A 22,727-nucleotide genomic window follows, 5' to 3' on the forward strand; every position below is an offset into this window, starting at 1 on the left:
TTTAAAACTAATAGTTCTCAGCCACACAGAGACACCAGTTTTCTATTTTAATTTGAATTCCAGGTTCCTGGGAGGGAGAGTCTGATTGGCCCAGGCTGGAGTCTGATTGGCCCAGTCTGGTTCAGCTATGCTTGAGGGCAGGTTTTGAAGTTTGGATCTCCTGTTGGAAACCCGCCTTTGTGGATGGAGAAAGGACAATTCCTGAAGCAGGTGTGGGGCTGTTGAAAGGAGTCTGCCACTGAAAATTGTTTCTAAGTACGAGTGTAATAAATGATTCTATAGACAAGAACAGGGTACAGAAATAACATAGAGGGAGAATGAATCACTATTTAGGGAAAGAGTGGTGGTCAGAGACCACTTCCTGAAGAAATTGGTGGCTGGGTTGGGTCTGAAATATAAATTCAAGTTCAGCAGTGGGAAAGGAGGATGTGTGCTGCAGAAGAACAGGTAGAAAGATAGGAAATGGCATAGTGTGTTTAGGAAATTGTAAGCACGTTAGTATATTTGCAGTGTAATTTTTGAAGTGGGGCAAGTTCCATAGGGATGGGAAAGTGAGAGGGAGAGAAATAGGTAGGTAGGTAGATAGATATTTAGATATAGATCAGGGCCAGTTCAGAGGAGAATCTTATCTTGCTAAGATATGGGAAGCCAGGAAGAGTAGGTAGCAATCAGATTTATTTTAAGATAATCATTTCATTGGTTAAACTGGAGACAAGTTCAAACTCATGAGAGCCTGGACTAAGAAAATGGCAGTGAAAAAGAACAGGAGAGATATTTAGGCAGTAAAATCTTCAGTACTTGGGATATATTGAAGAGTGGGAGAAGGAGGAATCTTATGATGATGACCCATATTCTGATGGTGGCTGGATGAGTTGGGATACCAGCCAAGATAAGATATATAGGATACTGAGGTGCTTGCTGTTAGTTGTGTATTTCTTAATCTGGCTGATAATCACAGGTGTACTTTTTTAGGACTGTTAAATTGTACTTATATGTTTTATGCATTTTTGTCCATTTACTTTATATTTCATAATCTGAAATGTTACATAACAAAAACACAAAAAATATGCTTTGGGGAAAACATGCTGACTTTAGGATTGGACATTTGCGTTTGGGGTGTGCATACAACCTTCCAGATGGAGATATGTAGAAGGCAGTAAGTTAGACTTGAAATTTGACGTATGGGCTGCCGATGAAAGGATTAGATTAGGTCTGTAGTTCGCTTTCCTGTTTGTATGTTAGGATTTTCTGGAGAGTTAAAAAAAAAAAAAATTATTGGTAACCTACATCCCACCCCAGACCACATAAATTGGTCCTTGGTGGTATGAGGGCACAAGGTCTAGCTTACAGAGCTTCCTGTGCTTCTTACTCTAATGCAGAGATGAGAACCGCTTGGTTTCAGGAAAATTGCTCATTTCCTACATTCTGTGATGAAGAGATAGAGTTGAGCAGAGAGGATTTTGTAATTGCTTTAGAATTCAAAATAAGTTTATATTTGGTGGGGGGCAATGGTTCTTTTTTTTTTTTTTTTTTTGGGCTGCACTGTGCAACATGCAGAATCTTAGTTCCTTGACCAGGGATGGACCCTGGGCCCCTAACAGTGGAAGCGTGGAGTCTTAACCACTGGACCACCAGGGAAGTTCCAGGACATAATTCTTAAGCCTGTGCTTCCCCCCATTATTACCTGAAGTTAAAAAAGAATGTATTTGGTTAAAATTAACAATGTATGTGTGTTCCTAAAGAAAAATATGTGGAAGATGCAAGCTGTTTTAGTTAAAACAATTTTTAAACAGATTTCCTTTGATGAAATGGCTGTGTCCTCTCTAATTTTAATTATTAATAATGTATAGGCTTTGCAGCCAAACATAGAAAATTGCCTCATCGGCTGCAGTGTCTTTGAATAGTAAATATGAAGGACAATGATTGGTAAATGAATTGTTTGTGTGATGTAGTCTGAAAGGCAGACAGCTGTAAATGCTGAGAAATTATCTCTGATATATGTGATATGGTAAGGACAGTTGCTCACTTGTTTGTCTTTTCTTTCCTTCACTACATAGCTTTGTAACTCATCAGGGTCCTGTATCCATCACTCAGTATTTATTAGTATCTGAAATATGCCAGGGATAAATTTATGTAAGTTACTAAATAAATAGATAAAAATGTATGGGACTTGCACCAGGCGTGCCAGTAGTTCCATTTTGGATGGCATATAAAGGGCAGCAGGATGCTAAATTATTTGATAATTATAAGAATTTCTTTACTGTTCAGAAACTGGAATGATTTCTTGGGTTTGAGCATTTAGGTATGACCTAATCCATAGATGATTCTTTTCACTCACCGGCCTCTAGTTCCTTGAACTCTCTTCCTCTAGTGATTTTGTTTTCTGTAGATCTCAGGCCCATGATCTTACCACTTTTTCATTGTCTTTTACCTTCTTGACATTCTCATTTCCTTCCTCACCCAGTGTAAATTCCATAGCCAGTCATTTTACAAACTCCTCTTCATCTACCCTCAATTACCATGCCCTTCTTGCTTTATCATACTCACTTGGCAAAATTTGTAATTCTGGTTAAGCTGACTCTTCTACTATGTACCTCTGCATCTGAACATAGCTGGAAAATGCATGTGTGTACATATGTGTGCACACACACACTCCCACAGCTGTGCTGACTAATCGTAAGTTCATGCCCTTGAACCTCAGAGGGTCCTTAATACTGCCAGGCAGTCACATATGTACCTAGTGTGTTGCTTCTATCACTCTTCTAGACAGCTCTTTTTTACCATCACCTTTCTCTTTATTTTTTATTTATTTATTTTTTTTAATTTTTTTTTTCTTTTTTTTTGTTTTTTTTTCCACCTTTCTCTTTAAAGGAATAACATCTTCTGTCCCATTCAACTGATGACCTTGCTTCCTAAGAAACTTCCTACTTCACTAGGAAGACTGAAGCACTCTGTGCCTGTGCATTCTGCCTTTACTCCTGTTAACATGAATGAACTATCTGTGCATCTTTAGTTGTATGCCAGATACCACCCCCTTTGAACTACTCAAGGGTATTGCTCCAAGAATCGCCAGCCAGTTCCCTACATCACTGTTTTACTGTCTATTAGGTCATTCATCAGTTTATGAAGCATGTTATTTCAAATACCCCCAGTTTAAAAAACACTTTTTCTTGACCCTACCTTCATTGCCATGTACTATCCTGTATATTTGCTCTCCTTTGTAGCAGAACTTCTAGAAAGTTGTCTGTTCAATTGTTTCTAATTTCTTTCCTCCCTTTCTTGCTCAGTCTGGAACAACAGACTGGTTCCAAATAGGAAAAGGAGTATGTCAAGGCTGTTTATTGTCACCATGCTTATTTAACTTATATGCAGAGTACATCATGAGAAACGCTGGGCTGGAAGAAGCACAAGCTGGAATCAAGATTGCCGGGAGAAATACCAATAACCTCAGATATGCAGATGACACCACACTTATGGCAGGCAGAAAGTGAAGAAGAACTGAAGAGCCTTTTGATGAAAGTGAAAGAGGAGAGTGAAAAAGTTGACTTAAAGCTCAACATTCAGAAAACAAAGATCATGGCATCCAGTCCCATCACTTCATGGCAGATGGATGGGGAAATATTGGCAGACTTAATTTTTTTGGGCTCCAAAGTCACTGCAGATGGTTACTGCAGTCTTGAAATAAAAAGATGCTTACTCCTTGGAAGAAAAGTTATGACCAACCTAGACAGCATGTTAAAAAGCAGAGACATTACTTTGCCAACAAAGGTCCATCTAGTCAAAGCTATGGTTTTTCCAGTAGTCATGTATGGATGTGAGAGTTGGACTATAAAGAAAGCTGAGTGCAGAAGAATTGATGCTCTTTGAACTGTGGTGTTGGAGAAGACTCTTGAGAGTCCCTTGGACTGCAAGGAGATCCAACCAGTCCATCTTAAGGGAGATCAGTCCTGGGTGTTCGTTGGAAGAACTGATGTTGAAACTGAAACTCCACTCCAGGTCTTTGGCCACCTGATGCAAAGAGCTGACTCATCTGAAAAGACCCTGATGCTGGGAAAGATTGAGGGCAGGAGGAGAAGGGGACGGCAGAGGATGAGATGGTTGGATGGCATCACCAACTCGATGGACATGAGTTTGAGTAAACTCCGGGAGTTGGTGATGGACAGGGAAGCCTGGGGTGCAGCAGTCCATGGGGTTGTAAAGAGTTGGACATGACTGAGCAACTGAACTGAATTGAACTGATTCTCTCTCTTCCTCTGTTATTCTTTTATTGAGATATAATTCATATACTATAAAATTCACCACCATTAAGTGTACAGTTCAGTGGTTTTTTAGTATATTCAGAGTTGTGCATCTATCACCACTGTCTACAGAACATTTTCATCATCCCATAAAAAACCCTCTATCCCTTTGCAGTCACCCACTGTGTTCCTCAGTCTGTAGCTCTGCTTGTTCTCTTGGAATCTGCCTATGTCTCTGTGTATCTTCCTCTTCTGAAAATTTCACATAAAGGGAACTTAACAATATGTGACTTTTTGTGTCTGTCTTCTTTTACTTAGCCTGTTTTAAGGTTTACCATGTTGTAATACAACATTCCTTTTTATGGCTGAATAACATTCCATTCCGTGGGTGAGTTCCACGTTTTGTTAATCTTTCAGGTTTTGGACATTTGGGTTGTTTCCACTTTTTGGCTCTTATGAAATATGCTGATCAGAACATTTATGTTCAGGTTTTGTGAGAATATGCTTTCAGTTCTCTTGGGTGCATACCTTGGAGGAGAATTGCTGGTCATTTGATAACCTTATGTTTAACATTTTGAGGAGCTGTCAGAACGTTTTACAAAAGGACTGCATTTTACATTCCTACCAGCAGTGTATGAGGGTTACAGTTTCTCCATTTTATTCTCACTTAAGCCAGCTTGATTCAGTTAAGCTTTTCCCCTCCTTCTTGACTGAAGCTGCCTTTGACAAGGTTGTCGTCGATAACATAAAAGTACCAGAATTCAAAGTACGTTGTTAGTCATCATTGTGTTTAACCTATAAATAGCATTTGACTCAGATGATCACTCATTGCTCCTTGGTACACTTTTTTTTACTTTTGGCTTCCAGAATACCACACGTTCATATCTCCCCGGCCACCCCCCCCATTTTGTTGGTCAGTCCTTCTCAGTTTCTTTTATTATTTTCTTCTTTCTCCCTACTTTTTAGAATAGGAGTTTCCCCTGGGGATTGTATCAGTACTTCTATCTTTTAATACTCTCCTACACTGGCTTGCATGTTATCTCTGAAATCTTTTTTTTTTTTTTTTTTGATATTTGAAATACAACTTTATTTTGATTCTAAACGAAAAGGAATGAGAATGACAGTCACAAACAAGATTCCACCTCTCAATATTGTCATGTGACTATAGCAGTCTTATATTTGAAACTCAAGGAGGAAACAACTGTGTTCCAAAACACCTAAATATGCTGGTCCAAAAAAATGAAGGTATTTTTTATTAAACTGCCACATTCACTCCAGAGCCCATCCATCTCCTTCAGCATCCAAAGATTAATAAGCACATGTTTTGCTTAACTATATAATAAAGTGGCAAACACGCTGCACCACTGACATCACAGGACAGTTGCCTATAAAACTAGACTTCTGACGCTGGGCCCCAGCTTCACTTTCTCACAGGTCATCATCTTCATCCGGGAGAGCAGTTGTCTGAGCAACCTCTAAATCGTGCTCATACTGTGCTGCCAAGGCTGGGTCCATGACCACCATGGGGCAAGAGCAGGGATGGCGACAAATTCCATGTTAGGGTCTCCAGTCAATCTTCTAGCAAGCCAGAGGAAGGGCTTTTCAAAGTTGTAGTTACTTTTGGCAGAAACGTCATAGTACTGAAGATTCTTCTTTCGGTGGAAGACAATTGACTTTGCCTTAACCTTTCTGTCCTTAATATCCACTTGGTTGCCACACAACAGAATTGGGATGTTCTCACACACTCGTACCAGATCTCTGTACCCGTTAGGCACATTCTTGTAACTCACTCCTGATGTTACGTCAAGCATTATAATGGCACACTGAGCTTGTATATATCATAGCCATCTCTCAGTCCACAAACTTCTGACCGGCTGCACCCCATACACTGAACTTAATAGGTCCTCTGTTGGTGTGGACCTCAACACCCAACGTAGCTACATACTTCTTCTCAAATTCACCAGTCAGATGACGCTTCACGAATGTAGTTTCTCCAGTACCACCATCACCAACCAAAACAAGTTTGAACTGAACTTGGGGTTCTCCTTGGGCAGCTATCGCTATGTTACAACAGTTCGCCTGACCCACTGCAGCTTACATCCCGGCGCCCTCGTGGCCTCCATGGCAGGGGAGTGAGGAGAACTCTCCACCCAGAGGACTCGGTAAACTGCCTCCTCATGGCCGCCGCCCGCCACTGCATGGACCCCCCAACACCCGCCCCCATCCCAGCCCCGCGGCCCCCACCCTGGCCCCGCTCCTCTTTTTTTGTACTTAAAAGCCGAATACCTAACTACATGCTTAACCTCACTGGGGTGTCTGATAAACATCTTAAATGGAACATGTCTAAAGCCAAACCCCTTCTCTTCTCTTTGTAATATGCTCCACCTCCAGATTTCCCTGTCTTTGATGAAGATAATTTCATCCTTCAGTTTTGCAGGGCAAAAACCTTGGCGTTAATTTTATCTCTCCTTTCTCACATGCCACATCCAGTCTACTAGGAAGTCCTCTTGGTCTTACCTTCAAAGTACATGCAGAGTTGGAACACTTCTCCCTGCCTCTCCTGTTGCTGCCATCTTGTTCCCATCATCATCTCTCCCCTGGATCTTTGTAGAAGGAGTCCTAATCCTATCAGACCCTCAACTGTATGTACTTTTGCCTCCAGCAGTCTAGTTCAATACAATAGCCTGAAGAATCATTCAGGAATATGTCAGATCATCATTTATTGTCCAGACCCTACTTTGGCTCCCTGTTTCACTCAGTTCAGTTCAGTCGCTCAGTCATGTCCGACCCTTTGTGACCCCATGGACTGCAGCACGCCAGGTTTCCCTGCCCATCACTAACTCTTGGAGTTTACTCAGACTCATGTTCATCGAGTCGGTGATGCCATCCAACCATCTCATCCTCTGTCATCCCCTTCTCCTCCCGCCTTCAATCTTTACCAGCATCAGGGTCTTTTCCAGTGAGTCAGTTCTTTGCATCAGGTGGCCAAAAACCTGGAGTTTCATCCTTAGCATCAGTCTTTCCAGTGAATATTCAGGACTCATTTCTTTTAGGATCTGCTGGTTGGCTCTCCTTGCAGTCCAAGAGTGATAGCCAAACAAGGCCCTATGTCATCTGACCCCATTACTTGTCCAGCCTCATCCACCGTTGTTCTCCCTGATCACTCTGTTCACCTTCTTGCTAGTTTTCAAGCAGGCATGTTTGAGACTCAGGGCCTTTGCATTTGCTGTTCCTTCTACTTGAAATATTCTTCACTTTTAAATCTGCTCAAAATTTATGATGTCAGTTAGCTGACTTTGATTTTTAATTTTGTAACTTGCATTTCCTACACTCTGGGCTCCTCTTACTCTGCTCTTTTTTATTTGCATAGCACTTGACTGTGACAGTGACTACATTATTGAGTTATACAGGATGTTTATGATGTATTCAGATGACCAATGCTGGGCTGGGGGCTTCCCTGGTGGCTCAGACGGTAAAGAATCCGCCTGCAGCGTGGGAGACCTGGTTTTGATCCCTGGGTTGAGACGATCCTCTGGAGAAGGGAATGGCTACCCACTCCAGTATCCTGGGCTGGAGAATTCCATGGAAAGAGGAACCTGGCAGGCTACAGTCCAAGGGGTCACAAAGAGTTGGACACAACTGAGCTACTTTCACTTTCAGTGTTGGGCTGGATGAATCACAGGCTGGAATCAAGATTGCCAGGAGAAACACCAACAACCTCAGATATGCAGATGGTAACATTCTAATGGCAAAAAGTGAAGAGGAACTAAGGAGCCTCTTGAAGAGGGCGAAAAAGGAGGTTGAAAAAGCTGACTTAAAACTCTACGTTCAAAAAACTAAGAACATGGCTTCCGGTCCCATCACTTCATGGCAAATAGATGGGGAAACAATGGAAACAGTGAGAGACTTTATTTTCTTGTGCTCCAAAATCACTGTGGACAGTGAATGCCAGCCATGAAATTAAAAGATGCTTGGTCCTTTGAAGGAAAGCTGTGACAAACCTAGACAGCATATTAAAAAGCAGAGACATAAAAAAATGAATAAAGACCAGAGACATCACTATGCTGGAAAAGGTCTGTGTAGTCAAAGCTATGGTTTTTCCAGTAGTCATGTTTGGATGTACGAGTTGGACCATAACGAAGGCTGAGCACTGAAGAATTGATGCTTTCGAACTGTGGTGCTGGAGAAGAGTCTTAAGAGTCCTTTGGACAGCAAGGAGATTAATCCAGTCAATCCTAAAGGAAATCAGTCCTGAATATTCATTGCACGAACTGTTGCTGAAGCTCCAATCCTTTGGTCACCTGATACGAAGAGTTGACTCATTGGAAATCCAAGACCCTGATGCTGGGAAAGGTTGAAGGCAAAAGAAGGGGGTGGCAGAGGATGAGATGGTTGGATTGCATCGCCAACTCAATGGTCATGGATTTGAGCAAACTCTAGGAGATAGTGAAGGACAGGGAAGCCTGGTGTACTGCAGTTCATGGGGTCATAGACCGTCAGACACGACTTAGAGACAGAACAACAAATGATACATTGCTTTCCCTCCCAACCCCTCTGCTAGGGTGTAGCTCTTTGAGGGCAGTGATTTTTGTTTTGTTTACTGTTGTGTCTTAAATGTTTAGAATAGGGAATGGCATGTTGTAGCCATTCAATAAATATTTGTGAAATGAGCAAAAAATGGATAGCTTTATGGGGAGGGTAGTGTCTGGGACAGGTGTTGAAAATTTTGATTCAATCCCTGCGTTAGGAAGATCCCTTGGAGAAGGGAATTCTTGCCTGGAGAATCCATGGACAGAGGAGCCAGGTGGGCTACAGTCCATGGGGTCACAGAGAGTCAGACTTGACTGAGTGACTAACACCTTCACTTTCTACATAGAGTAAAAATTCATCCTTTTTGGGTATACAAGTCTATGAATTTTGACAGACTGTTTCAGTCATGTAGCCACCACCACAATCCAGATATAATATGTTTTCCATTGCTGCAGGAAGTTCCTTAAGTTCCTTTGCAGTTGGTTCTCTTCCTTCATCTAATGCCCCTGACAGCCTGATCTAATTTCTGTCCCTGTATAGTTATGTTTTTTTCCAGAATGTCATATACATGGAATCATTTAAGTATGCCTCCTTTTTTTTCTTTTGGGTGTGCTGAGTGTCATGTGAGGCCCTAGTTCCCTGATCAGGGATTGAACCTGTGCCCCCTGCAGTGGGAGTATGGATTCTTAATGACTAGACCACTAGGGAAAGTTCCAAGTGTGACTCCTTTTGAGTCTCTTTCATTTAGCCTAATGCTTTTGAGGTTCATACATGTTACTGCATATTTCAGGAGTTGATTTTTAATATATATATATATATATATATATATATATATATAAAACTAACCTTTTACATATAGTCCAGTTTTTAAACATGACTGCTCATTAGAAACATATCTGGAGAAAACAGTACCTGAGTATTTGTATTTTTCAAAAAATTCCAAGGTAATTCTGATATGCGTCTGGATTTTCAAAAGTGATTACAGGTTTTGTTTTTTTATTACATCCTAGTTTTGGTGATATAGAGTTGTATTATTTTTCTGTTGACCAATCCATGATGCAGTGGTATTAAGTGAGCAGTAGTTACATGATCACCATAATGAAAGATGTTTATCAGTTTTCACAATCAATAGCCAGGCAAAAATTAAAAGATAAATTACAATTGGAAGCCATAATGGGAGAATGATTAACTTAATAATAGAAAATAATTCCGTACTTTGGGGGGGGGAGTGTCAAGCAAAGTGATGTGGTAAGTGGAAGTGCATACATGCACATGTTTTCATCCACCCAGTCAGTCTGTATGTCTTTTGGTTGGTGTGTTTAATCTACTTACATTTAAGGTAATTCTTGATCTATATGATCCTATTACCATTTTCTTAATTGTTTTGGGTTTTCTGTAGGTCTTTTCCATTTCTTGTGTTTCCTGCCTAGAGAAGTTCCTTTACCATGTGTTGTAGGTTTGGTGGTGCTCAGTTCTCTTAATTTTTGCTTGTCTGGAAAGCTTTTGATTTCTCCATCAAATCTGAAGGAGAGTCTTGCTGGGTAGAGTATTCTTGGTTGTAGGATCTTCCCTTTCATCACTTTAAATATATCATGCCATTCCCTTCTGGCTTGTAGAGTTTCTGTTGCGAAATCAGTTGATAGCCTGGTGGGGGTTCCCTTGTATGTTATGTGTCATTTTTCCCTCGTTTCTTTTAATATTTTATCTGTTTTTAATTTTTGTCAATTTGATTACTGTGTGTCTCGGTGTGTTCCTCCTTGGGCTCATCATTCCTGGGAGACTCTGTGCTTCCTGGATTTGACTATTTCCTTTCCCATATTTGGGGACGTTTTCAGCTTTTATCTGTTCAAATATTTTCTCAGGTCCTTTTCTCTCTTCTTCTTCTGGGACCCCTATAATGAGAATGTTCGTGTGTTTAATATTGTCCCAGAGGTCTCTTAGACTGTCTTCATTTCTTTTCATTCTTTTTCCTGTATTCTGTTCTGTGGCAGTGATTTCTACCATTCTGTCCTCCAGGTCATTTATCTGTGTTTCTGCCTCAGCTGTTCTGCTCTATGGATTCTGTCTATTGTATTATTCATCTCTGTTTCTTTGTTCTTTAGTTCTTCTAGGTTTTTGGTAAACGTTTCTTGCATTTTCTTAATCTTTGCCTTCTTTCTTTTCCCAAGATCTTGGATCATCTTCACTATCATTATTCTTAATTCTTTTCTGGGAGGTTGTCTATGTCCACTTCATTTAGTTGTTTTTCTGGGATTTTATCTTGTTCCTTCATCGGGGATATAACTTTCTGCTTTTCCATCGTGATTAACTTTATGTAATATGGTTTTTGTTATAGCTTCTGTGAAACTGTGCTGCTGCTTCTGTCTGTCCTCTCATGGCTGAGGCTAAGAGGCTTGTGTAAGCTTCTTGATGGGAGGGATGGAAAAAACTGGGTCTTGCTATGGTGCGCAGGTCCTTGCTCAGTAAAGCTTTAATCCAATTATCTGCTGATGGGTAGGGTTTCACTCCCTCCCTGGTAGTTGTTTGGCCTGAGGTGACTGAGCCCTGGGGTCTGCCAGCTTTATGGTAGGGTTGATGGCAAACACCAAGAGGGACCTTCCAGTGCGCCCGTCCCTGTGGTGAGCTCCTGCCAACCAATGCCTCCATAGGAGGCCCTTCAGCACTAGCAGGTAGTTTTGGTTCAGTCTCTTGTGAGGTCACTGCTTCTCTCCCCTGGGACTTGGTGCGTACAAAATTTTGTTTTTGCCTTCCAAGACTGGAGTCTCTGTCTCCCCCAGTCCCCTGGAAGGCCTATAATCATATCCCATTGTTTCCTCAAGGCCAGATTCCCTGGGGAGTCCCAGTCCCTTTGTCGGATCCCCAGGCTGGGAAGTCTTGCAGGGTTCAGAACCTTCACAACAGTGTAAAAACTTCTTTGGTTTTACTGTTCTTCAGTCTGTGGGTCACCCACCCGATGGTTATAGGATTTGATTTTATCGTGATTTCACCCCTCCTACCGTCTTGCTGAGGCTGCTTTTTTGTCTTTGGACATGGAGTATCTCTTTTGGTGGGTTCCAGCATCCTCCGGAGAAGGCAATGGCACCCCAATCCAGTACTCTTGCCTGGAAAATCCGATGGACGAAGGAGCCTGGTAGGCTGCAGTCCATCGGGTTGCTACGAGTCGGACATGACTGAGCGACTTCACTTTCAGTTTTCGCTTTCACACATTGGAGAAGGAAATGGCAACCCACTCCAGTGTTCTTGCCTGGAGAATCCCAGGGATGGGGGAGCCTGGTGGGCTGCCGTCTATGGAGTCGCACAGGGTTGGACATGACTGAAGTGACTTAGCAGCAGTAGCAGCGGCATCCTCCTGTTGATGGTTTTTTTAACAGGTATTTGCAATTTTGGTGCTCTCGCAGGAGGAGATGAGCTCACATCCTTCTACTTTGCATCTTGAACCAAGGAGTTGATTTTTCTTAAAATTTATTTTATTGAGGAATAGTTGATTTACACTGTTGTGTTAATTTCTGCTACATAGTAACGTGACTCAGTTACACACATATATATTTTTTTCCATTATGGTTTGTTGTAGGATATTGAATATAGTTCTCTGTGCTATATATATAGTAGGACCTTGTTGCTTTGTTGTTGTTTTTGTTTAGCCACTAAGCTGTGTCTGACTTTTGTAACCCCGCATGAACCTGTAGCCTACCACACTTCTCTGTCCATGGGATTTCCTAGGCAAGAATACTGGGTTGCCATTTCCTTCTCTAGGGGATCTTCCCGATCCAGGGAATGAACCCACGTTTTCTGCACTGACAGGCAGATTCTTTGGCAGTGAGCCACCAGGGATGCCCAGTTCACTGTTGCTTATCCATCACATATATAATAGTTTGCACTTGCTAATCCTAAACTCCCAGTCTATACTCACCCCCTCTGACAGTCACAAGTCTGTTCTCTAAATCTGTGAGTTTGTTTTTGTTTCATAGGTAAATTCATTTGTGTCATATTTTAGATTGCACATACAAGTATAGGAGTTGATATCTTTTTCCTGCTGAATAGTATTCCAGTGTATGGTTGTTCTGCAGTTTGTTTATTCATTCACCAGTTGGTGCATTTTTTGCTTTCTAATGTTTGGTCATTACAAGTAAAACTGCTGTAGACGTTTTCATGTATCATTTATTGTTTAATCGCCCAGTTGTGTCCGACTCTTTGTGACCCCATGGACTGTAGCATGCCAGGCCTCCAATTCCTTCACCATCTCCCAAAGTTTGCCCAAGTTCATGTCCATTGCATTGGTGATGCCATCCTGCCATCTCATCCTCTGACACATCCTCTGATGTATCATACAAAGCTATATCTGTGCTAAATCTACATATATATATTTGGGGGATGGTGGTGGACATATGTCTTCATTGGTAAGTACCTGAATGTGGGATTGCTGGACTGTATGGTGTGAGCGTGTGTGCTAAGTTGCTTCAGTTGTGTCCAACTCTTTGCAAGCCCAGAGACTGTAGCCCACCAGGCTCTACTGTCCATGGGAATTTTCCAGGCAAGAATACTGGAGTGGGTTGCCATTTCCTCCTTGAGGAGATCTTCCTGGCCCAGGGATCCAACCCGTATCTCTTGTGGTTCCTGCAGATTCCTTACTGCTGAACCACCAGGGAAGCACGGACTGTAAGGTAAGTGACTTTTAACTTTATGAGAAGTATCAAACTGTTTTTCAGAGTGTTGAATCTTTTTTCACTTTTATCAGTTGAGAATCTGTTAGTCAGAACTCATAGTTCCAAACAATAGTTGACTTTGACAAGGGAACTTCTGGGGCTTCCCAGGTGGTGCTAGTGGTAAAGAACCCACCTGCCAGTGCAGGAGACATAAGAAATGTCGGCTCAGTCCCTGGGTTGGGAAGAGCCCCTGGAGGAGGGGGTGGCAACCCACCTTCAGTATTCTTGCCTGGAGAATCCCATGGACAGAGAGGAACCTGGTGGGCTACAGTCCATAGGGTCTCAAAAAGTTGGACATGGCTGAAGTGACTTGGCAAATGGCAGGGAACTTATGAATAAAATATTTTTAGGTGGCCCGTAAAATCTCTTGGAGGGATGGAGAGACTGGCTCAGAAGTTGTGTATTCCAGGCACAGATACAGGGGTTTTAGCTGCCAGCACTTTTGGGGGATGCTGGACTCTATAAGTAGAACTGCAGTCTCTAAAAGCCAGATGAAGCTGCTCTGATGCTAGCACTTGTCAGAATGGATTCTCTGAGGACTCAGTTTCTTTGAGTCACTATTTTTGCATCACCTTCGGGCACCCCTGGTGGCTCAGACAGTAAAGTGTCTGCCTGCAATGTGGGAGACCCGGGTTCAATTCCTGGGTCGGGAAGATTTCCTGGAGAAGGAAATGGCAACCCACTCCAGAACTCTTCCCTGGAAAATTTCCATGGACTGAGGAGCCTGGTAGGCTACAGACCATGGAGTCACAAAGAGTCGGACACGACTGAGTGACTTCACTTTCTGAAGGTGGGCTCTGTCTAATCAGGTGGGAGATTCCCTAAACATGAAAAGAGGATTTAGATGTGGGGCTGCTAAAAGTAATGACACACACATGCAAATTAGATAAAATAATTTGCATACAGTTTCTAGAACTTAATAGGTGCTTCCTACTTAGTAGGTTGTAAATGTTAGTCTGCTTCCCTGCCTACTTCTTTCCCCATCTGTCTTTTTTAGGTAAACTTTAATTGAGGTGTAATAAAACAAAGTACATAAATCATAAGTGTATACAGGTTGATGAATTTTCGTGAATTTATCCTTTTAACATCCAGAAGAAGAAATAGAACATTACCAACACCCCAGAAATCTCTCATTGCTCTCCTGGAAACTGCCCACTTCCTTCTATCTCCCTGCCCCATCTGGGTAACTGCTATCCTAACTTTGACTAGTTTGCCTGTTTTCACACTTTATGTAACCAAAGCTGTATGTTATGGTTTTTGTGTGGGATTTCTGTAAGTATTTATGAGCTTCATCCATGTTCTTGTGCATGGCAGGAGTTGGTTTCACATTGTCTCATTGTATGGATGTAACAGTCTGTTGATGGACATAAGGGTTACTTCCAGTTTTTGATTAATATATGTAAGTACTGCTGTGGACATGAACATTCTTGCACATGTCCTTTGGTTTACATATGTGCACATTTCTGTGGGTGTGTAATATGGAGTGAAGTTACTAGGTCATGGGTTCTGTGTATGTTCAGCTTTGGTAGAGAAGGCCAGGAAGTTTTCCCACTCCATACTCCTGTTAGTAGTACCTGTGAGTTTCATTTTGTCACATCTATCTTCTTGACATGTCCTTTCAGTAAGACTTTTTTACCCCAGTGTAATATTTGTTTAATTCTACCTACTTGGTTATGCTTCTATTATATTATTAACCTCTTTGCTGTGAGATTCCATGTTTTATTTTTCTGTCTTCTTAGTATTAAGTACAGAATATCGAATATACATATTGAATGATCACTGAAAGTTGCGTAAAAAGAATATGTCTGTAGGTGCACTTATCCAGTAGTCCAGTGGCAAAGACTCCGTGGTCCCAATGCAGGGGACACTGGTTCGATTGCTGCTCAGGGAACTAGATCCTGCATGCCACAACTAAAGATCCATTCCAGCTTGTGCTTCCTCCAGCCCAGCGTTTCTCATGGTGTACTCTGCATAGAAGTTAAATAAGCAGGGTGACAATATACAGCCTTGACGTACTCCTTTTCCTATTTGGAATCAGTCTGTTGTTCCAAGTCCAGTTCTAACTTGCTTCCTGACCTGTATACAGGTTTCTCAAGAGGCAGGTCAGGTGGTCTGATATTACCATCTCTTTCAGAATTTTCCACAGTTTATTGTGATCCACACAGTCAAAAGCTTTGGCACAGTGAATAAAGCAGAAATAGATATTTTTCTGGAATTCTCTTGCTTTTTTGATGATCCAACAGATGTTGGCAATTTGATCTCTGATTCCTCTTCCTTTTCTAAAACCAGCTTGAACATCTGGAATTTCATGGCTCATGTATTGCTGAAGCCTGGCTTGGAGAATTTTGAGCATTACTTTACTAGCGTGTGAGATGAGTGCAGTTATACGGTAGTTTGAGCATTCTTTGGCATTGCCTTTCTTTGGGATTGGAATGAAAACTGGCCTTTTCCAGTGCTGTGGCCATTGCTGAGTTTTCCAAATTTGCTGACATATTGAGTGCAGCACTTTCATATCAATAACCTCAGATATACAGATGACACCACCCTTATGGCAGAAAGTGAGGAAGAACTAAAGAGCCTCTTGATGAAAGTGAAAGGAGAGAGTGAAAAAGTTGGTTTAAAGCTCAGCATTCAGAAAACTAAGATCATGGCATCCAGTTCCATCACTCCGAGGCAAGTAGATGGGGAAACAGTGGAAACAGTGGCTGACTTTATTTTTCTGGGCTCCAAAATCACTGCAGATGGAGATTGCAGCCATGAAATTAAAAGACGCTTGCTCCTTGGAAGGAAAGTTATGACCAACCTAGATAGCATATTAAAAAGCAGAGACATTACTTTGCCAACGAAGGTCTGTCTTGTCAAGGCTACGGTTTTTCCAGTAGTCATGTGTGGATGTGAGAGTTGGACTATAAAGAAAGCTGAGCGCCGAAGAATTGATGCTTTTGAACTGTGGTGTTGGAGAAGACTCTTGAGAGTACCTTGGACTGCAAGGAGATCCAACCAGTCCATCCTAAAGGAGATCAGTCCTGGGTGTTCATTGAAAGGACTGATGTTGAAGCTGAAAGTCCAATACTTTGGCCACCTGATGTGGAGAGATGACTCGTCTGAAAAGACCCTGATGCTGGGAAAGATTGAGGGCAGGAGGAGAAGGGGATGACAGAGGATGAGATAGTTGGATGGCATCACCAACACAATGGAAATGGGTCTGGGTGGACTCCGGGAGTTGGTGATGGACAGGTAGGCCTGGCATGCTGCGGTTCATGGGGTCACAAAGAGTCGGACATGACTGAGCGACTGAACTGAACTGAACTTATGCTGGAACTAAGACCTGGTGCAGACAAATAATTAAAAAAAATACATTAAATGAAAAAAATATATCTATGGGCCAGAAAAATCTTGGCATTTTTTTGGGAGGGAAACAATTCAGTGATCTGACTGGAATTCAGTTCACCAGTGACTCTGGTTAAGAATCCGCCTGCCAGTGCAGGAGATGCAGGTTCAATCCCTGGGTGGAAAACATCACCTGGAGGAGGAAATGGCAATCCACTTTGGTGTTTTTGTCTGGAAAATCCCATGGACAGAGGACCCTGGCCGGCCTCAGTCCATGGAGTCGCTAAAGAGTTGGACACGACTGAACAGCTAAATGACAACAAGTGCATTGATTGGAATGATTTCACTAGAAAAATTACTGTACTTGTGCTGATAAGTCTAGGGGAACTGCATACAAGGTGCTATTTCTTAGATTGTATTTCACATATTTTGTGGTCTAATTGCTAATGGTTTGAACCTTTTTGTTTTAGTTGAGAATTTTTTTATAAAAAGAGAATTCCTGTAAAGATTGTTACATTTTCCTTATTCTTTGTGTTTCTTATAAGTTGGCAAGGGACTAATTTTGCATGTGGTCTGTTATTTTTGGAATAAGAGACTTTTTTCCTCTCTTCTTTCTCTTCTGGTCTACTTCCCTAACCTTTAACCACCCTGTTAACAGATGTTCATTTTATCCTTCTGCTCTGTCATTCTGAATAACTGTTTTTGAAAAAGGTCATCTTGTAACAGTGACTTAAATTTTCTCATGACAGTGTCATTTAGAATTGTATAACATTTATTCATCATGACAGTTTTGATTTTTGAAGCCCCTTTTGTCTTTTGGGTTGAGTTCTTCTCTATATATAATAGGGAATGGAGAGCCTACCTGCACTTTCACCTGTATCTTTCAGACTCCTTAGCTTAATTTTTCGTTGGTTGACAATATCTTGTGAAGCAGATAAAGCAGGTTATCTTTTACTTCAGCATGGTTTAATTTAGGGACCCATGGATTTGGGTGCACCTAATGGATTTGGGTTCAAACTGTAGATTTGCCTTTTGATACTGTTGGACAATTTGCTTATCCATCTCAGTCTCAGTTCCTCAACCTTAAAATGGAGACTGATCATATGCTTTTTACCTCGTAGGGTTGATATAAATATTAAAGTATATGATTAGTGCCTTTGTACAGTCTGTGGCACATAGGGGATCAAAAATGGAGGCTTAACTGTCAAGGTGATGATTTTAGAGGATTGGTCATGTAATTGTGTATGATACAGTAGCAGTGTTCGAGCCCGGATCTCCTGCATTGCCGGCAGATTCTTTACCGTCTGAGCTATGAGGGAAGCCCCTATAATTTATATGAATAGTTCCTTAAATGAATTATCTGGGAATGAAGCTCCTGGGATGAATCAGGGTCAACATTTCAGTTGAAAGACACTCTTAAGAGCTTGGATTTAAAAAAAAAAAAAAAAAAGAGCTTGGATTTAATTCTTAGCAGCCAAAGGGTGCATAGTAGCTGTGGTCTTAGCAGCTGCTTGCCTAGAGCCTGGTGGAGAGACAGCCCTGTGGCAGGTTGTCTGTTCTAAATGATCAGTCTAGCTGTGCTGCAGCTATGTAGAGTGATGGGGAGCTGTTCATGTGCCCCACCAGAAGGACTGAGAGTCATAATTGGGTCATTAGTCATTTATTCATTTGACAAATGTTTGATACCTTACTATCCAGCACTGTGATATACTCTAGAAATACAGCAGAGGATATCTGCCTTCAAGGAATGTGTAGTTACAAAATAGCTAAGTGGTGAGCCAGGAGGCAAAACTACTGTAATGCAGTGCAGTGCAGTCAGTCCAAGCTTGGCAAAGGGTTGAGGAGGAGTAGCGGTGGAGGTTAAGATTGGGGAGGGTTTCCTGCACGAGGTGCTGTTTAAGCTGAGTCTGTAGAGAGAGGAGAGGGTTTAAGAAGTTAGGGATGGTATTTTGAAAATTTCATTCCAAGAGTTCAGCATCTTATTTCTGAAAATAGGTTACCCAGTGGGCTTGGTTGATATTTCTGGCAGAGAGGTGGGAAGTCAGATTTGAGAGATTCTTTCTTTCTGTCAGCATCATGGGGTCTGGGGACTAGGTCTGCCTTGTGCCCTGGAAGGTGAGAGTCCAGAGTCACTCTTGGAAGCTGAGGGCCTTCTCTTCTTAGAGGTTTAGAGCATTGCCAGCAGTGTATGTACTGCGTTTTAAAAATTTGGTTACAATAAATATTTGTTGATAGAATAGCAGATGGGATTGGCATGATTTAACAACCCACTCCAGCCTTAAGACTTAATATCTGAGAGGCTCAGAGATTGGGTGAGCTAATAAATAGTACCAAGAGCACTAAGCTTTGGAATCAGGCAACTAATTTAATAACATTAGTTGTTAAGCATAAATAAATGTGAATTCATATCTTAGCTCTGTCACTCACCCTATGGGATTGGCCAAATAGTGTCATGTCTCTGTTAAGCACTTTAAAGACATTCTTGTTTAGTTTCAAAACAAGTCTTGTTGAAGCAGATAGTTCTTCAAGGATGAGGAACCCAAGACTCAGATGAGTTACGTGCTTATTTTTTTTATATGTGTGTTTATATAACTGTGTATGTATATTTATATATATGTATATGGCAGGCTTCCCAGGTAGCACCAGTGGTGGTGCCAGTGGTAAAGAATCCGTCTGCCAGTGAAGGAGACACAAGAGACACGGGTTTGATCCCTGAGTCGGGAAGATCTCCTGGAGAAGGAAATGGCAACTGGCTCCAGTATTCTTGCTTGGGAAATCCCATGGACAGAGGAGTCTGGGGGGGCTACAGTCTATGGGGTTGCAAAGAGTTGGACATGACTGAGTGCATATGCACACACACACACAAACACAGATGCATATGAGGGAGTATTAGTTTTACACTTTGTTTGGGATGAAGGAAGCCTTCTTGGAAAGGTAGCATTTGAGATCAGTGGGCCTTTTTGGCAGATGATTTATAGCAGAGTGAACCACAAAGAGTTCCAGTTCTGTAGATCGGTGGTCTGACCAGTCCTGGCTTTGCCAGTGACTAGTACTTGATCGCAGATTAGTTATTTCACTCCTTTGGACTATTGTTTCCTCTGTAAAACTGATATGGTCATGTTTCCAATAGAGAGTTTTGAGGATTGAATGAAGTAATGCATTTAAGATGCTTAACCAAGTGCTTGGCATACATAAAGTTCTTGCTGTTACTACTGTGGCATCATCATTAACACTGATAAGGATTGGTGGGGAAGTCTTTTCAGACAGAAGATTTTGTCCTTTCCATTCTCCTGACTTGATAAAATACTAAGTTTTAATAAATGAGCCTAGTTGTATTTTTCCATTTATGAATCACACATTGAATTATTGTGATTTAGATTTTGTGATTTGCAGAATTTGTTGCAAAAAAACCCCCAAACCAAAAAATCCAACCGAACAGCAGTCACAAGCTCATGGTATTGTATTGCTGTCCCTTGAGTTCAGGACACATTGTCATTAGGTTGGAAGGATAATCTTTCCTCTTTATATAACTGTACTTCGCAGAGCACAGCTTCCACAACTGTTAGTCAGTTGATCCTAACAGTAGCCTTGTGAGGCATGTAGGGCAAGAGGATTTCAGGAAGCAGAATCCACAGGACCAGGGAAAGGGCTTTATGCTGTTAGTGGCCATTCCAACATTATAGCCCTGGTCTCCTGACTTACACTCTTCTTCTTTTTCTTTAGTTTCCTGTGAATAGAAGTCGTTCAGCAGACCTGAGTTTGTGTTTACTCACTGACGTTTACTGGTTGCATGACCTTGTCAGAGTTATTTAATTTGAGTCTTCTGTTTTCCATCTGTCAAATGATGAGACTTTGAACCACACAGGATTATCTGTGATGCTGAATTTACTTTGTGTAATGCTTTATAAGACTTGCTTTGTGCAAACTACTATGTATAAAATAAATAAGAAGGTCCTGTTGTATAGCCCAGGCACTATATTCAGTATCTTTTAATAACCTATAATGAGAATATGAAAAGTATATATGAATAATTAAATCACCCTGCTCTACACCAGAAATTAACACAACTTTGTAAATCAACTATACTTCAATTAAAAAAAAAGTTGCTTTGGGTAATGTTGTTAGGGAATGTGTATTAAGATGCAACTTTATTCATTAGTGTCTTATTTGTCTAGTGATAATGTCAGTAGGAAATATTCCTATTTCAGTGTTGCTTTTAATGTAGTATCCTGCTTATTTATTTAAGGATAATATCTTTGATAGTGATGTGAGGACTCCATCTTGCAAAAACGTAGGAGATCTGGGAGTGTTTGGATGGATGAGTGAATACTTCACAAAACAACCGAATTCACATTTCACATCACTACTTGTGTTGTGTTACTTGGTCTTTCCCTTTTGTGTGTCTCTGTCTCTCTCTCTCTGCTTAATATTACTCAGATGGTTGAACACTTTAAACCTTTTCAGCTAATAACAAAATACATCATTTTAGAAGTTTGAGGTTTGTTTCCCATTGGAAATTTATGTGAGGGGATGCTTTTTACATCTGAATATCATTTGTTCGTGAGTATTTATCAGTTATTTATATACTGTCTTTGTGAACCTCTGTCAGAGGTAGGTGAATATATTCTATAAATACCATATTAATTGGAAATTACAAAATGTAGTGTAGAGGTTCAGTTCAGTTCAGTCGCTCAGTCGAATCCGACTGTGACCACATGGACTGCAGCATGCCAGAGTAGAGGTTAAGTAGAACAAATTATTTTTATACTCTTTATTCTTTCTTGAAGTATTAAATATATACATATGCATTTGTTTATTAAGTTGTTGAGTTATTATGAAAACCCTAATTTTAAGTTTTCTGATAACTGAGAAAATCTATGTTAAGGAAGAAATTTTGCATTTTACCTGTCTTTTTCTGTATGATAGGTTGGGTAAAATTACTGAGGATAACTTGAAAGTGCAATTTATGAGTAAGAAGACTCTTTAGTTGGCATCTATATTTTAAGAGACAGGTGAGAAAGAAGTTGTCCTGTGAAAAGTATGGGTATTTTCTGTGGGTCATGGATGTTTTTGTTCCCTTTCCGATATGTGGCAAGCTAAGAGCACTTATTACGTTGCAGTTTCACAAATACTGTTGTACTGACTATACCATGAGTCAAGTCATAGTTACGTGACTTAATAATAGGATAACTTAAGATACTATATCAGAAATTCATATTTTTTATTATCCACATGAGGAAAACAGTTTAATAAGTGTTTGCACTTCAGTGGATTTGACTTAAATAAAAAAACTATCTGCCAATTAGGAAGATCAAAACTCAGTTTAGTAAAAAATTTAACATAGGCTAAGAAGCTTTTTTAAAAGTGGAATAAGTGCACTGAATTGGGTAATGGATTAGACGTAAACCTTGTTTATGACATGCTCTCATTTGCCAATGGATAGTCTGTTTTTGTATTATTATTTAAAAAAAAATTTATTTATTTTTGGCTGCACTGGGTCTTCGTTGCTGCGTGCACAGTCTCTCTCGTTTTGTGGCGAGTGGACACTACTCTGCTGCTCTTTGTTGCAGTGCATGGGCTTCTCACTGCAGTGGCTCCCTTGTAGCAGAGCACGGACTCTAGGTGCCTACGCTTCAGTAGTTGCAGCTTGCAGGCTCTAGAGCGAGGGTTCAGCAGTTGTGGTGCACGGGCTTAGTTCCTGTGTGGCATGTGGAGTTTCCCTGGACCAGGCCTCAAACCAGCGTCTCCTGCTTTGGTAGGGGGATTCTCATCCACTGGACCACCGAGGGAAGTCCCTGTGTTTGTATTATTTTTTAAAATTTAATAAGCTTCTGTGAACCCACCATCAGAACAAAAGTTAATCCTTAATAACCTACATCTGACTTCATAGGTTCTTCCTATGAAGTCTCCCTTCATTGGTTCTCCC

At 41.0% G+C, this 22,727-nt stretch overlaps 1 protein-coding gene and 1 pseudogene across 8 annotated transcripts in view; one reads left to right on the top strand and one right to left on the bottom strand.

Annotated features, from left to right (window-relative positions):
• STRBP (spermatid perinuclear RNA binding protein) overlaps window positions 1-22,727 on the top strand; it is a 148,123-nt gene that overhangs the window by 33,111 nt on the left and 92,285 nt on the right. The gene's annotated exons all lie outside the window — the stretch shown is intronic.
• LOC136162667 (GTP-binding nuclear protein Ran-like) lies at window positions 5,577-6,070 on the bottom strand (annotated as a pseudogene).

The sequence above is a fragment of the Muntiacus reevesi genome, chromosome 3 (assembly GCF_963930625.1).
Source record: "Muntiacus reevesi chromosome 3, mMunRee1.1, whole genome shotgun sequence".
Taxonomy (NCBI): domain Eukaryota; kingdom Metazoa; phylum Chordata; class Mammalia; order Artiodactyla; family Cervidae; genus Muntiacus; species Muntiacus reevesi.